Genomic DNA, 18,669 nt, shown 5'->3' with positions numbered 1-18,669 from the left:
AAGTCACCTGCACATCATTAACCTGGACTGCGCAACAGATACCCTGGGCTCCTGCCTTTCCAAAACATACCCCTTCCCTGCTGGAGCTAGGGAGGCATTTCTGCTAATGCTACTGGCCTACAACACAGCTGGTGAGAGCTCACCACAGGCATTACAGGCACAAATACACATACACACAAATGGCTCACCTGCCATTCCATGGCAGAGTGGGATCTGTAAAGCACCACTCATTCTACGTCCTTGAATGCTTAGGGAAAGACTGTTTAATCAGTAAACATGCACCCATATTTTGTCAGAGGAGAATTAGATATAAGAAATATCCCATGGAAAGATCCTTCTTTCTACAAGAAATGTCAACTTCTCTCCAACAGGGGGAAAAAAAAAAAAAAAGGGCAATTTTTTTTTTTCCACTTTTCACTCAAGCAAGAACAAAAAAAAGCCAGACCCAAATCAAATTGTTGTCTTCTACTGGCTCTCCCCTTTGTTGCCTTCACTAGGGCAGCAATTTCTGGAGAACTCTCTGAATATTTGGGAACAAAGCCAGAAAGCATCCCCCACGGCCTGCAGACTGCTGGGCTCAAATTACTTAGTGAATTATCTCTTTATGATTAAAGGATTTTGGCTCACATTCAGAGATGTTGCAGTCCTTCCCATGAGGGGTCCTATTTGCTCAGATGCATCAGCATCTGATGCAAGTGTAAATGCATGGAGAAAGAGAGACTAGCTGCCCATTTTGGGTTTGGTTCAGTATATTGCTGTCCAAAGATACCAGGAGGTGCTGGATTTAGGCACAAGTTTGACAGAAGGAAGAGAAGAAGCAGGTATGAACTTCTTCTTTGCCTCATGGATGTATTTGTTTTCTGAATTATATGAAAACATAAAACCCCCTCACGTCCGGAAGAGGTATCAGAAATAACTGATTCCAGAAAAGTAATAAAATCATTTAACCATGGATTATTTTTGGTTGGAAGGAACTCATAAGGCTCATCTAGTCAAGTCCTCAGAGATCTTCACGTAGAAGGAAAAAACCCATATATTTGTTTATCTGCTGCACGTTTTCTTAATGCAGCACCTGTTCTGTATCAATACTTAGCCAATAACTCTGACTGTTCTAGAGGCATACAGTAAAATACTACTTAGTGAGTTAATTCTAAAGCAAAATCAAACAACATTCTGTACCTACCCAGCTTACCAGGAGGGCCTTCAAGACCTCCCTCACAAACCCTAGAAGAGATAGGGCATGGCTGTCTCAGTTGCTGCTGCTGGTATCCTTCCAGTCTTGTCACAGCCCAGGGACTTACTTTGCATGATACAGGGCATGTGGGCAGGAGGAAGAGGGGACTCATGCTCTAGATAGCCCATCTTGCTGGCTGACATTCCTCCAGCCCTAATGGGATGGGATCCATAGCACTGCCTGCCCTGAGCTTAAAAATAAGATAACTGAGGCTGGTTAGAAAGATATATGCCTTTCAGCAGGTATCTTGCTTCTAGCCTTTGTACAAGAAATCTCCTGACACAGCACAAAAACATCTTTATTTTATGGACAGGGTGTCATCACCCTGTTCACAAGGGCCATCCTAAACCTGATCAGGTGTCTTTGCTCCACTATTTGCCTCAAACCCTGGGCTGAGCCTGCAGCCCCAGTGGCTAGAGAGCTCCTCATTGCCAGGTTGGCCTCTCATTCATTCCTGTGCGTTTAATCTGACTGCCAGTGCATCAATAGGTCATGTAGCTGCACTTGGGCAGTCCTATAAGAAGCCTCCCAGATTTGGCTTAAATAAGTCCTCCAGAAGCCTGGATGAAATCGTCTGCAGGGGCAAGCCATGAATTGCCTTCTCCAAGACTTGCCCTTCCTGCTCTGCTCTTCTGCTTTACGTGTCATCTTTCTTTCAAGCATGATTTTGCAGTGTTAGAAGTCCCACTTATGAAGATCATACATGAGTGCAGATGATCTTCAAACCTCCCATGCCTCAGGCTGTGCTTCCTCCTGCCAAGGCACAAGTGCTGTCTAGTGGGTACAGCAAAGGGCTTTGAGTATCAAATATGTTTTCCTTGGACACACAGAGTTGCTTTGGTCTCCCACATAGCTGGCACAATATAGATCTCCTGAACAGGGGTCTGCCTGGCAAAACCCGCTGCAGGCAGTCTGATATCTGGGGCAGGGTATTTATCCTGACTAGTAAGAATAGACTAGTAGGAATGGATTTTTTCTCTATTAGAAGATAAAATCTCCACAGCCTGCTGCTAGGTGTGGGTCAGGGTCTTGCATGCAAGGACAGATAAGTGACCTTGGTTTGCTTTATTGTGTGGCCAAATGAAGTTACTTATGAAAGGCTCCACATGACCTTTTGCATTTGTAACCATTTTGCCTCTCAAGTGGGCAGACACGGCTTCTTTTAAGATTCAGACAGCACGTTGGTGAGTGCTCTGAATGCGCAAGAACTTGCATTTCTAATGCAAAATGAAAACGCCTGAGTCACCATTTTATCAGGTGCTGAATAAGAACAAGTTTATTTTTTCATGTCTATAATTATATGTTTGGAAGGGGCTGGAGCAGCTCTCAGAATGAGGGGAAAGATGCTTGAGTGAGCTGTGCTGATGGAGAGGGCCCCTGGTTGGACAGAGCAGTGGAAAGCACAGTGCTGGGGGTAAGCAGAAACTGATGCTCACTGGCAAAGCATGCTCTGCCTGTTTCTTTCCAAAGTTCTTCCCCACAGTACAATAAATGTTTGAGCTTTGGGAAGGATCAGAAGGACTGGGCAGGAAGAAAATAACGGTTTTGCTTGGCTTGGGGGACTACTTGGCAGTAGCACTACATTACTATAATTAAATCAGTCCAAACCCAGGCCAGGAATGAGCAAAACCAAACAAGAAACAGCTTCCCCACTCAGCATTTCCTAGCTAGCAGTCAGGCCAGGACTGGCACGTTTAATATCTCATCCCTAGAAGTTGTTTCTTCTCAACAAAGAGAGCACACAGAAGAAAAGAAGGAAATACACTGCTGGGATAATTCTTGACATATAGCTGTATCTGCATGTATATATTTGTTTTTGGCAGTTCAATGCTTGCCATATAGGATGTCCGCTCCATCATGCAGCTGTCGATACTGGGAAAATTAAGTTTACTCTTAATGAGAGACTACAGCCAATAAGCAATCAGACAGTATGCTCTCCATCCCATGATTAATGATCCAGGGGATATTTGTCTTCTGCAGCACTGCTGTGGCTCTCCTACCTCTGGAACTATAGGTCTGAGTCACATCCTAAAACAGGAGGGGCACCTAATCTTTAGATTTGACTTAGCTGTATCTCAGGATAGAGAAAATTTCAGGAGCAACGAATGCAATGTAAATGTCATCAGGAGGGGGGGGGTAGTACCCCATCCCTTGAAATCCAGATAAGCATGGGTAGCTGCTAGCAGGAGCAGTTCCAGCCATTCCTCTCCCTGTCTCCCACTACACCTGTCCTGCTGCTTTTCTTTGACAGCAGCAGTCCTTATGTAGCCACATGATGACTCGGGCTGATTTCACTGAAAATTAACCTTGCAAATAATACTACTAATAAAAAGGGTTAGTTTCTTGCTCTGGCTTACCCCCAGCACTAGCAGTAGCATACAGAGGGAATAAAAGCATGTACCCACAAATGGTGGGAGCACAGGCTTGTCCCCTTGTATATGGCAGTGAAGCCACTGAGGAACTGCAGCCTTGGTACCACACTCATACAAGAACAACCTCTAAGTCAGTTCAAAGATTAAACACGCTCAGCAAATCCCTAGCCTGAACCAGATTTTCTCAACTTCCCTGAAGAGAATACAGACTCATCTATCTTACTTTTTCAATTGATCATGTATTTAAAACAAAATCCAACTTTGTCACAAATAAATGTTTCCTGCATGCACAGGTCTCCTCAGGAGAGGGTAAGAGACTTGACAGATGAGAGCTGTAATTCTTTATGTGTGCCTGGAAACTTCATAAATATTACTATGTCCATTTAAGAATCTATAGAGACACCAGTGAAATCTGACTCTTTAAATTGCAGGATCAACCACTTAGATGAAAGAACCTCTATTGTGTCAACTGGACTTGAGAAAGAAGCAGAAGGGAATAAACATCCTCAGCCTTTTAGCAAATGTCTGAAAGTGCTGCGGTGAGAGATGAAAGGAGATCAATAAACATATTACCAAATTAAACTTCCATGGGTAATATTTAGACATCAGAGACACTGGCACCTTAAGAGGAAGAGAGAAAACAGATCAGAAAAAGAGATAAATATTCAGAAGTCTGTTCTCAGAGGGCCATTTCCAGTAGCAATCATGTTAATTGCACACACAAATTAGGCAAACAATCATGAATGCATTTTTCAAAATCAAGCCCCATTTGTGTTACTCTTGCAAGAGTTTCCAATCAACAGTTTTCTGTTGCAAATACAGAACAGTTTAGTCATCAAAAAGCAAAAGAACAAAGAATATACTGAACACAAGAGGAAAACAATCTCTTCCCCATCTTTCCCACGCTTCTGTAACCAATCCCTTCTGAACATTTAAAAGAACATTTTCTAATGACACAAACCATAAAAAGACTTCGGTTTAATGAGCTCCTCTCATCTTAAAAATACAGAGATAAAAATGTAAATGCACAATAGAGTGTCACAAGTAACTTTGAAGGGGCTATTATTGAAGTATGTGCATGACTATCTACCATCTGACATCCTAACTGATACCGATATCCTTTATGGAAATAAATAATTGTTTAAAAGCATAATTTATTCTTTCATCATTAAAATCATTTATGTGTTATAATTCACCTATCTTGGGTAATGAAAATACAGTCTGCTTTCCTTCTCTGAATAAGCACAGTTTTAGCAAATCGTTTAAGCACGGGCTTAAAATTAACTAGCTGATTGAGGTCACAGCCCACTTTGCCTATGCGTTAACACTGCTGCAGGTGATGTAGAGAGGATAAGCAAGCCCTAAACAGAGAAAATCCTGTTTTCTCTGAAATCTACCTCCTGAGATAACTTCATTAACATTCATTATGCAGAAGCCGTAAGTCTGAGCACTTTAAAATCATTGCTGTTGCTGATTCAGTGTTAGAAATCATCACTGAGTGAGACTTTCTTTGGAGGGATGGAAGGACAGGGCATTTGTTATCCACATATCCATCACTGCACTATCCCAGCTGTTGGCTGGCCACTCACTAACCCTGCAGGCCTTGGCTTACAGGTCACACTTAACCCTTTGAAAGCAATTACCTTCATCTGTTTCTCTTAGCAGGCAGCCAACATATTCTCCCTGGCAAGCTGCACTCCTACTGAACCTTAAATACTTTTACGTGAGAAATTTATAGCACACAGGCTTTTAATGGGAGCTTACCAAATGGCTGGGAGTCTCAAATGCCTCTTAAAGCACAAATAAGGAAATTCAACTGGACTCTAAAAGTACCATGGCACATCTACTGCTAAATACATAAAATCCTAACCCGCTCCCCCAGTTGCAGTGTCCAGACAGAGTAATAGTAAGCTACTTTGAAACTTACAGTTCTTTAGTGGTCCATACAGGTCCTGGGTTAATCCCACAGCTACCTTGCAAAGAAGGCAGTGTTGTCTCCATTGTCAGGGCAACAAGGCAGAAGGATGTGTGGTGGCACCCAGGATGGAGTTACGTGCAGACACCCACAGCCTAAATGTCCAACTGAGCAACTCTCCCTGGCTTCCCCTACACTCGGTGGAGATCTTGTCAATACAATCAATGGGGTTTAAGCTGCAGCTCATCTCACCATGCAGGAGATGCATACTACAAAGGAGCTCAGCTGTACCCCAGATATTCTGATTTCTTTCCTCTGGCTGTGGGGCAGGCTCAGATCAGCTGCAGAGATCTGCACAGGAGGGGCAGCATCTCATCCCTCATCCCACCACTTCACATCAACATGGAACTGGCTCACTTGCACTTGCTCTGATTCACGGACAGCCAATTACCACAGCTCATAAAGCAGAATGGAGTTCAAAGCATCCAAAAGATGAAACTGTGTCTCAAGGTGATCCCCCATGCTTCATCACACATAGGGCTTTTGGCCCAGCAATACTCATCTCCTGATGTGGTTAAATGGCTGACTGAGGCTGTGTCATATGTACAGCTTGAGACACCAATTTCATCATAAGCTTATAGGAACTGACAGCTACAGAAACTCATAATTTGGCCCTAACAGCCTATTCACCAGCCTGCTCTCCCTTCTGCACCCCACATGACAACTATCATCTCTCCAACTGTACTGACCCAACTGTTTGTGAGCCCCTGAGGATGGGAGCAGGGTCCCATCCAGCCCATCATATATGAAAGTAAAGCAAATAAATGACTTGCCTTGTTCTTGTTATTGCCTGAGGCAAGAGAAGGAATGAAGGAATAAGATATCTGCCTATGGCCTCAGGAAGTGAATGGAAGAGCACTGCTATGTGAGGATGGGGAGTGCCACTGCACATGGCATGCCGTGAAGACAAGTCTGGCTCAGATCCTCCTGGTCTTCAAAAAGAAACTTCCCATTCCACAGGACATGCTAAGCTTAGGCAATCATGGGGACTTGGATTTATCTAGGATTCAGTTTCCCTTTATGGTAAACTGCTTAGCAGGAGACATCTACTTGAGGTTTTTGATCAAACTGTAATTCAGAGATGGGCTGTTTGACAGCACAACCACTTTCCACGTCAGCTCTAGTTCAGCTCCTGTTGGAGAGCTGGGTGTACAGCAGACAGCCAAAGAGAGGGGAGAAGAAACAGGGAAGAACATGAACAGTAAACTCGAATGGCAAGTAAACCCAGATGTATTTTTCTTCCATGCAGAACAATCAGAAAGTAATTTTTCAGGGGGGGGGGAAGGAGTGGAGGAAGAGGGAGGAGGAATACAAAGAAGCATAAGAAGAGGTTTCAATCAGTTTTTTCCATTTACCCCTGCAATGTTCAAGCTACAGTTTGTGTACGGTGGTGTGCTCCTCTCATTGCAACAAGCACTTACTAGAACAGAATTATTTAGAGAAAGGCAACAAAAAAATCAAAATCTCTTCAGGCTGTAAGAGAGACAGCTTAGCAGAGGTATTCTTGAGGTCCATGAAATCACAGGTGGCATGAGAGGAGGATACTCACTAACTTGTTCAGTACTAAGTCTCAGGAAAGCATCAAGCCAAGCTAGCAGAAACCAGGGTCAAAACAAAGGAAAAGAAAGGGTTCTTCATGCAACAGGTCTGGGGAAGTCCTTTCCACAGGGCACTACAATGCTAAAAATGTATGTGAACTCAAGGAGAGCCTAGTCAAGTATATGGAAGAGAAATCCACTTAGAACTTCAAAATACATTGAACCATGTCTGACTGAGAAAAGTTTTTAAGCTGAAAATAGCTATTAGCTAGGAGAGTATTTGAGGGACACATCATATTGCTGTTTCCTTACCTTTTTCTATCTGTTTAATGTAGATGAAGAAAGACTCGTGGGCTAGATGGACACTTTATTCTAGCCCAGTCTGATTGTTCCCATATTTTTCTGTTAATTGATGCTGCCTTTCATATGAGGGTTTTCTGGTGACTTTTTTTCCCAGAGTGGTTTCTTTTTTTTTTTTTTTTTTTTGGTCAAATAATGCTCTCCAGTTTATATTAAACCCAGTGAAGACCTGGTTCTATAACACAACAGTATTGTGGAAAAAGTGAAGCTGAGCTAGGGAGTAAGACACAGTGACTCCTGGTCTCAAGGCTTAAAGAGGGATTATAAAAACACTGAAACAGAAGACTGTCCCCTTGGCAGTTAGTGGGGCAACATGTGCTCATTGAGTAGCAAGCACATTTTTTTTTTAACATCAATCCCAGCAGTGTTTTACCAGCCAAATGAACATTCCCATAAATAAGAGACACAATGCATTTCTCTTCTCTGCAGCACTGTGCTGCCTTTCCCTTCTACAGCCTGGGAGTAGTGGGGAAAAAGCTAGCAAGTTTGAGAGCTGCACTGAGTTTGGAACTCACCCAAGTGAGGAGGGGAACAGGACAGAAAGAGAAGTGATGCCTCCAAGCTCAGCAAGCGGGATGCACACAGGACTTCCTCCCTGCTCTGGGCAGGAGTTAGACCCGCATCTGCCTTTCCAGCACACTTTGGGGGTTCACATTTTTCTCTCTGCACCCTGCCAGCCCCTTGTCAGAACAGGATTTTCTTATTAAAGCCTTTTTTCCTCAGTGGACATGTACATAGGCGATGAGCTCTCCCTGCAGAACAGGGTCCACCTTGTGCCGGTACAGTCCCTAGCACAGTCCCCAAAAGGCAACCTTGGTTATTCTGCAAATAAAAGTGCCTGTCTGGATCCTTTTTCCTTTTTTTTTTTGCCACTATTAACAAAGGAAAGTCTCTGTTTTGAGTATTTTTCTATTTAGCAGACTATCATATAGAAACTGTATGCTGACCTCTGGGATATTTCAGCATCCCTTGTTGAGGGGAGAGATTGCCCTGTGGCCTGGGTTTAGCAGTAGCAGTCATTTTTCTCTTTCTTGGTAGCTGGTGCAGTGCTGTGTTTTGACTTTCGACCTGGGAACAGAGCTGATAACAACCATGTTTTGGTTTGGCCAAGGACTTCGTGAGCCTCATGCTCTGCCAGGGAGGAGGGTAAGCTGGGAGGAAGCAGAGACAAGACACCTGACCCAAACTGACCAAAGAAGTATTCCATACCACAGCACGTCATGCCCAGGAGGTAACTGGGGGTTACCCGAAAGGACATGGGGTCTTCTGGGTCAGGCTCGGTTTTTGGTGGATGGTATCGTATTCTCTTCCCTTGTTATTTTCTCTTATCATTGTTGTCGTTGGTGGTAGCGGTGGTGATTTGTGTTGTACATTGGTTGCTGGACTGTTCTTATCTCAACCCGTGGGAGTTGCATTCTTTTGATCCTCCTCCCCATCCCTCCGGTAGTGGGGAAGGGGGGAGCGCGGAGGGGGGGGGGGGGGATGAGGGCCTCGACTGCTTCCAGCCCGGCAGCACTCACTGGGAGTGAGTGCATGAGCTGGCTGGCTGGGTTTAAACCACGACACCCTGCCAGCCATCATGTTAGGGAAATATCAACCCAAACGGCATGGACTGTGGATAGGCAGGAGAGAAGCTCTCATGTGAGTGCTTTCAGCAAGACCCACCGCTTGCCAGGAACACCAAACAAGTGCAAAATTCATTCGCTAAAGTGTTTCCTCAGAAAAGCACACGCTCCCATTAACTGTGCTTCTTATTAGTGCTTCACATGCCATCAGAAAAAAATTGATTGTTCTAATTTACATTTTCTAACCTTAAAATAAGCCCCCAACCAACCCTAAAAAACAAAGTTGCAACACCTTCTTGGCCAAGGTACTGTGAATGAGCTGCAGGGCATCAGGTCCCCAGCAAGATGTGGAAAGGTATGTGTCAGCCGTTTACCAGGTTAGGTGGGATAGGGAGGTGCATTTCACTTTGCTGAGCAGCCTGTAAGCAGCTGGGAGACATGAATTATATCACCCTGCCTTTTCAGGTTAACAGTGAGAGCAGTTAAAGATTCATCACAGGAGCTCCAGCAAACACAGAAACAGAGGAAAACCTACTTTCTTTGCCTTATCTATAAAAGGTAAATCCCAGTTATTAGAGAGGCACATCCAAGCCCAACTGCGGGATGTTACACCATATGTGAATATTTATATACATATTTGTCTGATTAACTAACCAAATATTTACAAAGATTATAGCCTGCTTGAACAGTACATAAATACCTGAGGAAATCAAAAGCAATACCTAAGAGTCCCTCCAGCCTCACCAATACACCACCTAGAATGTCCCTAAGCTATTTCTAAAGCCAAGAAACAGGTAAGTAAAGGGTCTGAGCACACATAGCTGGGAGCAAGAGGAGCACCATGCACCAGGACATAGGAAAGTGTCCCCCAGACTGTCAGATCTGGGCTTGAACACTGCTGAGATTCCACATAGGGTCAGATGCACTTGAAGACACTCTGACTGCTACTTGATTTTGTTTATGAAAGCCCATGGTAACGGATGCTCCTGCAAGAAACCACAGCCTGTTTTGTCAGGGTTATCCATATATAAAATGAAAAGCTGCTGTCTCCACCGGCAAAAAACAACCATAGAAGAGTATAAGCAATGGTATCAGTAAGTCACAGGAACTCAGAAAAGCAGTGGCAGCACTTTGGCTGCCCAGTCCCATCAGCAATATAATCATTATTATTTTGTTTGGTTTAGTTTTCATTTCCCACTGTGACAAAAGAGGAAATCCAGGAATTTTCAGCATGGAGGACTCATCAATACTTGTCGCAGTTGTCATTTGTAGACACCACCATCACAGAGACATTGAATATTGTCACTGTGGGAGTGTCATGGACACTTTGGATTTCATTCTGTCTTCCAGTTTGAAAGCTCTGTTTTAAGTATGTCCAGCTCCACAGGGAAGACTACTATAGCCTGTCCCTTCCTTATAGCATATTTTGGATCATCCCAGCAGACTTTCCTATCCTGAAAAGTCACTGGACTAAGGCAGAGCAGGGAATGCTGTGTTGGGTACTTTTATCCCAGAAAGAAAGCACAGCATGTCTAGCTAATTTCTTTAAGCCAGTTTCGTTAGAAGTCCCTGCTTCTCCATTCCTCTTCCTTGGTGCTCCCAGCTCCTTTTTCTACTCGAATGCTCATGTAGCCTTCCCACACTGTCCTTTTTTTTTTTCTTTTTTTTTTTTTTTTCACTCACTATGTGTCCAAGTTTTGCATTTTAAACACTTCCCTATGCTCCTGTATGTCCACACTCATGCTCCTGCACTTTTCTCCTGAAGGATCAGTCATTTCCCTGCAGGAATAATAGTGTGGTAGTGGCGCAATAAAGCAGTTTATGTGAGAAGACACTCTGGCAGAAGAGCTAAAAACTGGGACCAAGCTGACTACACTTGTCACAATCCCAGCACAGGGCAGGGGATTTTCTTGTTCTCTTAGCCCTTTGTCCTATGTCCAGGAGGACTAGCAACCTCAGCAAGGAGGTACCAAGCCTATGACCCCAGGGACAAGGTCAGTGCATTTCTCAGATGAAAGACTCCTGACCTACAGCAAACCACAGCTTGTCCCTTGCACAGCTGTGGCTTTATAAAAAAGCTCACTGAGAAACTAGCAGGACATGTAACAACAGAGAGCAGAAATTCCCCATCTCAGCTCTGTCAGAGCTATTACTTCAGTCAACTCGCTTCATATCACTGTACTTACTGTTGCCCACCCATCCCCTCAGTGGCACAAATCAAGCAGATTAGCACTAAGCAGCATGATTGCTGGGCTATGCACAAGTGAGTTTTTAAGTGAACAAATGGCTATGAACACACATTAAAGCAGGAAGACTACACTAACAAGGAAGCAATTAATTATTTCATGGCTTTCAGAAAGGATTTTTTCTTATTCTTTCCTCTTATCTGGAACAAACAAAGCTATGAGGGAATAAATGCATTTCCAGAGATAATACATACTTTGGATCCTGGAAGCTTTTGGTGCCGACTTCTAGAAAACAAAACAATGATAATGACTCACGCTGGGCTTGTGGGTGGCTCATTGCAAAATTAGCAGCAGCTTCCATGCTCCCAGCTGAGATTGGCTTTGCTGAGTTGTTTTCACAGATCCCCAGGACTGCAATTTAGCACATGCAAATAGTCCCAGCAGCCAATCGCAGCCACCATACTAGAAAGGCATAAACATGCCATTTAGAAAAATGCTTTGCCATACAAAACATGATTACCTTCTTCCATGCCATTTCAGGCTATAGGAAGAAATGTTATTTTTATTATTAAATGTTACACATCTCTTTTCCTTCAAGGGGAAAAATCTATTTAAAGGCCTTTTAAACAAACTCCTATTCATACAGTTGAAAACTTTGTGCACTACTACTGCATTTAGGGAAGTGATTGTCCCATTCAACACCGGTGAGGCTGCACCTGGAATACTGTGTTCAGTTTTAGGTCCCTCACTCCAAGAAAGACACTGAGGTGCTGAAGCATGTGCAGAGAAGGGCAACAAAAGTGGCAAAAGGTCTGGAGCACAAGTCTGATGAAGAGTGGCTGAGGGAACTGAGGTTGTTTAGCCTGGAAAGGTGGAGGCTCAGAGGAGACCTTTTTGCTCTCTACAACTACCTGAAAGGAGGTTGTGGCGAGGTGGGGATCAGTCCCTTCTCACAAGTAACAAGTGATAGGGCAAGAGGAAACAGCCTCAAGGTATGCCAGGGAGGTTTAGATTGCATATTGGGAAAACTGCTTCACCAAAATGGTTGTCAAGCACTGGAACAGGCTGCCCAGTGAAGTGGTGGAATCACCATTCCTGGAGGTATTTCAAAGAGGCATGGATGTGACTTAGGGACATGGTTTGGTAGTAGACTTGGCAGTTCTGTATTAACAGTTGGACTCGGTGACCTTAAAGGTCTTTTCCAACCTGAATGATTCTGTGATCCTATGAGAAGAAAGGGCTGTGGGAAGAGACTGGTCTGAAGAGAAAATTCAGCAAACCAGAATTAGATCATTATCACAAACAAAGCAGTAAGATTTTAGTTTCTTTAATGAACATGGCTTTTCAACTGGGAACTGATAGCTGTGAATATCTCCAGAGGGGTCTGCTAGAAACAGAAAACAAACCATCAATGATCATCAGGGAAAACAGGAAGAATTTTAGGGACAATGCATGTTTAAAAAGGATGAAAGCCACTCATCTGAAACAATGATTGTGGTAAGTATTCAAGCACATGATCATCTTAAAATGGGAGTAGGTGCATGTTGCTCAGTAGCACTTACCCTGATCAAGGACTTTTCAGTCTCTCATGCTCTGCCAGTAGGGAGGGGCACAAGAAGCAGGAGGGAGCACAGACAGAACACCTGTCCCAGACTAGCCAAAGAGGTATTCCATACCACAGCACATCATGCCCAGTATATAAACTCGCGGAATCTGGCTGGGAGCCACTGATCGCTGTTCAGGGACAGGCTCTGCATTGGTCAGCAGATCGTGAGCAGCTGTACTGTGCATCACTTGAGTTTCTTGAGTTTCATTCCTCACGCTCATTTTCCTGTTATTTTTGTTATTATTCTATTTTATTTCAATTACTAAACTGTTCTTATCTCAACCTGTGGGTTTTATCTTTTTCCAATTCTTCTCCCCATCCCACTGAAGGTTGGGGAAGTTAGTGAGCAGCTGTGTGACACTTAGCTGCTGGCTGAGGTTACACTGTGACATTCATATGTACAGTTATTCATGATAACTTATAGAAAAGCTAGAAAAAATCTTTCATTACATTTTTGGTTAATATTTCCCACTCAGACTAACAGTGGCATAATTACATATGGTGTTTAAATGGAGATAAACTCTTCCTCTTTCCTCAGTTTAGTTTGGGAAATAAAGGAAGTTACACTTCATTTATTTGCAAAACCATGAAAACCTCCAGGTGAGAAGTGCCATAAACACATAAAGTGCCATAAGAAGTGCCATAAAAGCCAGTCTCTGCTTCAGGGTAGTGTTTATCATCCTGATTACAGCTATTTAAGAAAATTCAGATGAAGTTTATTTTGCTGAAATTTGCTCATCCACTGAAAGTAAAGCATTTCACAAATACGACTTGGTATAACTCATGCTCTGGTAGGACCAAGACAAGTCTCAAGACTCAGAAGACTGGGTGAAGATCTGTCAATTCCAGATGCTCAGCTCTGTAAGCCCACACATCTGTCTGACAACACTGCTAAACCACCTCACACCCTGGACCTGCACTTCCTTTGAAGATTTATGAAATACTGTATTGCAAACTAAACAATAACATCCTGCATAATGTCACTTTCCTTTGCATAACTACACAGAACCGGCTCTACGCTCTTTAAAAAGTTATAGGCATATAACTGAGTTCATTATAATCTGTATCTCTGAAATTCTGTAGGATAGACACCAAGCAATTTCACCAAATAAAAACTCTATCAAATCCACCACTTTTAGCTCAGCCATAATACATTTTTTACAAAGATGCACAAGCACTATGGGCTTACGGAAGAGATGCTTAGCATATACCTACATGAGAGGGTTACTTCAGAATAAAGGAAAGTGTAGATTTTAAATGCTATAGCTATTCTTGAATGATACCCTAGAGAAGTGCCCCTATTACAATAAAAAAGATTTTTCAGATTTTTGCTTAATTCATTTCCCAGGTGAATTAAACTAAATCAGACACAGGTATTCTTTCCACTAGCATATGAGTGTCAACAATAGGCACTATCCCATAACAGCACAGGTATGGAATCTCCACTGGTCAGCAAGTGTTACTTTCCCAAAGACACAACAGGAAGAGGAAGCCTGATCAAAATGTACGCAAAAACACTGTCACAAATGAATGAGAATGGAAAGCAAAGAGCCTGGTGCAGGAAGGAAAAAGTGCAACACCACTGCTTCTCAGCCCTCTGGCCCACTCCCATCTCCAGTTCAGTGGCACTAAGCCACCTTTCCCGTCTTCAACCAGCAGTGCATATACCGCACTCTGAACTGCCACAGACCAGAAAGGGTCAGGAATGACAGGTTTTACTATCTGTCACTTATGTACACATAGCTACTGTTTTCATTAATTCAAATCTGACTGTGCAGTATTTGCTACACACTATAATACTCTGTCTGCATGAACAAACAGCAGTAGGAAAACCTTCTAGAGCTATTGTAAGGAAAGTGTACATGAATGCATAAAATCACGGAACAAGCAAAACAAAGAATGCCTGTTATGCTCTTAAGCCAAATGGCCAACGTTTAATATGTGCTTTATGTATGTGATTTCATTTGCATCTGCAGATGAGATGTCTTGCATGTGCAGACACTGCAGACACGTTATGACAGTGCCCCAAATAGTCTCAGGACAAATGCAAAGATGTGTAGTGGCAGTAACAATCTATTAGCAGAACCACAATCTGGTCGTGCCTACTTAGAGGGCTTGTTCCTGTTGCACAAAATATCAAACTTAACATTGCGATGCCTGGAGAAATATAAAGACCTCCTGTGCCAGATATCATTTTAATTTGCCATAAAGCCAGTATCAATCACAATATTTCCAGGAGCGTCTACAAATTTCACCAGTGTGAGTCCTGGGGAAGCCAAGTTCAGGCTTTAGTTTCAACATGAACTTAATTTCTACTGAAGGAATCGATTTGCAGACTAAGGACTTAAATTGAGAAGTACTATTATATGAGTGTTTGGGAATAGATCAGTCTCTGGATACAACCAGGTCTTTACTATTGAAAGCGAAGCTGGAAAAGCCTTGCTGCTGAGTGTTGTTGATAGTTGGTGTGATGTGAGAAACATCTGTGGTTTCAGCAATGTTGCAACCCACAGGAAAGTCTCTACATTAGCCAAGGGCAGAACAGGCATGAGGCAGAACCACTCACACAACCAAGTAAGAAGTCATTAAGGAGGAAGACCAAAACACTCCTCAGCAGAAATCTCCATTCTGCTATTAATGTAGTCAATGGGTACTGGGTATTTGGCACCAAAGTGTCTGCAAACCACTTAGAGGTCACCTGAAATGGGGTTTATTTTTGACGTTTATCTAGAACTTAAGAGTGTAGTAGCTATCTATTTCGTGATGTGGACTAGGAAGCCAAAATAAAAACTGAAAAAAAACATTAAAAACAAAAAACAAACCAAAATCCACACACACAAAACCCAAACAAACAAACAAATAAAAAACACACAAAAAAACAAAAAAAAAATCAACTTTCCGCCCAAAAAAAAACCAAAACAAACAAACAAAACAAAAAACCAAACAATCAACCAAAACCAAACCAAACAAAGAAAACCCTGAAATCTGGTGTAGCAAACCACACTTCCCAAGCAAAGGAGAGAAAAGTGTTAACAGAGAAAAGAAATTAACTGAAAAATACTTAAAAATAATCATGATTGCACCATCGAGAAGGGAAATATCTCTGCACATGCAATACAATCAGCTAGCTTACAAATTCTGAAATTAAGATAACAAGTGAAGTACCTGGAAGATGATACAGAAGAGTGCTGTGCTAAAATACTTGCAAGGAAATACACAGAGGACTAAGAATAAATTTCTTGCTCTGTATTGATATGAATTACTTGCTCTTCTGTGGTGTCTTGAAGACCCATTAAACCTCATTTTGCAAGGTGCTGCTCAAACAACCAAAGAAGCCTGTCCCTGCACAGACCAAGATAAGTGTCTGCAGAACTCAGAAGTGGAGCAGAAGAAAAGAACAGGCTAGAGCTAGCTAAGAGTAAAAAGGTGGGAGATCTTACCATAACAATAGCAAAAACCTTTCCAGTATTTTTTCTAGCATCCAAACAGTACTGTACAGTACTCTACAACTATCCTCAATATTCACTGTTTTAATTTGAAGTATCACACACTAATTTCTGTCAAAATCAGGAGTGGTCTGAATCTCTGAGTCATCTCAACACACAAGTATGAATCTGTCTTTAAACATGTGCTTACATCCTTATGACTTGTTTGCATTAAAGAAAACATAGAAGGAGGACAAAGGGCTTCACCAATCTGTCATTCAACTTAAGTGCACAAAGTGCCAAATAGTTTAGCATAGATCACTTCTACCAGGATAGCTCTTCAAATCTGAGAATCAAGGGCCTATAAGCAGCTCACAGCACTCTACATTAGTGCTGCTATAGTCCATTTGCCCATGGTCCTGCCTCTTCTGTAATTTATAACCCTTTTGTTGGTTTACATCTCTGATTGGTACAGTACCACAGTGCCATGCTGGGCACAGCCGTACACCTTTAGGGCTGTTGCAGGAGAATGCACCTGTCTCCTGAGGCATACTTACGTTTTGAAGCAGCAGCAAGGAGATCTCTCCTCCAGCAGGTCCAGCCCACAGTGACCTCTTTACAGGTGAAAGCTTTCACTTTTATTGCACATTTTTCAAGAACATAAACCCCAGCCTTAATGGAAATCAAACTAATGCAGCCAAGAAGAAGGAAAATTCTGATTCAAAGCAATAGATCACATCTGGACTGCTCAAGCTTGTGGTGGCATGGGACTAGTACCTGGAGAACAAGGTTAGCTGGAGATAACAATAGGAAATCATTCCCATGGGCTGCCTCCTTACAGCACAACATCATGAAATACAAAGACCATGCATGTTCAGTATCACTCCATCAGAGTGGGAGAGATAAGGAAAGATTCAGTCACCACACACACATCCAGCATGCTTCAACACAGGATCCACCAGTAAAGTTAAACCAGCTCAGCAGGGGAACTATCAGGACATTATACCAGCTTTGAGTTCACCGAACTTAAAGCCTAGCTTTGAGTTCACCGAACTTACAGCCTAGCATGTCCTATGCTTATGCACCACCCCATTTTTACCAGTAGGTTATTGTACACTTTAGTGCCCCAGGTTACCAAATGACACAAAACAAATGTTCACATATATCACTATGAAGAAAACTTCTCTGTATAGTTTTTCACTGAAGAGTGTGTTTAGAAGTGGAAGCTTTCATTTTTATGACACATTTTTCAAGAATATAAAGCCTAAAATTATTTGAAAAAGAAATAAATGCAGCTAAAAAAAGAGAACATATTTTAGCTGTTCAGAAACAATGTGTGTAATGCTTCCAAGCACAGCCACAATGAATTCTATTTATTTTATTGTTCTTCAAAGCAGGGCAGAAAATGCTTTCAAAGGAGCCAAGCCTACTCTCACAAAGATTTCCAGCATGTGCCCTATTGCCATGAGCCTGTCACAGACAACAACTTGTACATGAGTCTTGGGGGAGGGAAGGGGATGCGGAGATATAAACAGGCAGCTATAACCAGTAAAAAAACTTCCTTAGCAAGGCCAAAAGGGAATCCAGGCTACCTCAGCAGCAGTGTTTCTTCAAGTACCACCTTTTTCTTCAATGTACAAGTATTTATGCAGGAGGCATGGAAATATTTCTCCTCTAGGACCAAGTGTTCACATAAGGAAACAGCACAACAGCAAGCACTCTAAAAGACATCCTTGTAAGCGTCTGGTGCCCAAAGATTACAATTGCTAGGGTTCAATAACCAGAGCTACTCAAAAGCCAAGTAGGATCTGAAACGCAGTGAAGTTCAAAACAGTAGGGTTAGTGCTGTAACTTCTACAGATATTAATAACATAGGACTTCTTTCCATAGGCATTTACCCAGTATTGTAGAATGGGAAAGTCATCTCTGAAAACACAAACACACCTGAAAAGCTTCAACAAGATCACCCTAAAACACAAGAGCAGTGCCACACCATCCCAAGGCGCTCGTGCACTTATTCCCCTCTTCATTAACTGCTCAGGTACAGCTCAAGATCAAGCATATAATTCAGCCTTTTATCATACTGCACTCCCCATCCTAGTGCAATGCTCCCTCCCCAACAGGCTGGAAGCTAAGAGAGATGATGGGAATCTCCCAGCTCCCATCAGGGGCAGCTGGGGATTTCCCTTTGAGCCTTCTAGGGCATCCCCACTAGAACCACATTTAACACCCTCCACCAGAAAAACACTGCAACATCACTACTACAAACACCAGATAGAGCGAGCAGTTACAGAAGGCCCAGCCCTAGAGCTGTGCAAGGCCATAGGCACTCTAGGGAAGATTATCCCTATCTTGATCAGATGGCCATGGTTGGGGATCTCAGGTGGGATGAGACATAGAGGGAACCC

At 42.7% G+C, this 18,669-nt stretch overlaps 1 protein-coding gene across 2 annotated transcripts in view; it reads right to left on the bottom strand.

Annotated features, from left to right (window-relative positions):
• FGF12 (fibroblast growth factor 12) overlaps positions 1–18,669 on the bottom strand; it is a 234,748-nt gene that overhangs the window by 127,344 nt on the left and 88,735 nt on the right. The window lies entirely within an intron of this gene.

This window comes from Neopsephotus bourkii, unplaced genomic scaffold (assembly GCF_033783945.1).
Source record: "Neopsephotus bourkii isolate Nb327-2 ecotype Australia unplaced genomic scaffold, CSIRO-AGI_Nbou_v1 NB_234, whole genome shotgun sequence".
Classification (NCBI taxonomy): domain Eukaryota; kingdom Metazoa; phylum Chordata; class Aves; order Psittaciformes; family Psittacidae; genus Neopsephotus; species Neopsephotus bourkii.
The sequence above is the reverse complement of the archived record's forward strand: the minus strand, read 5'-3'. Positions and strand labels throughout refer to the sequence as shown.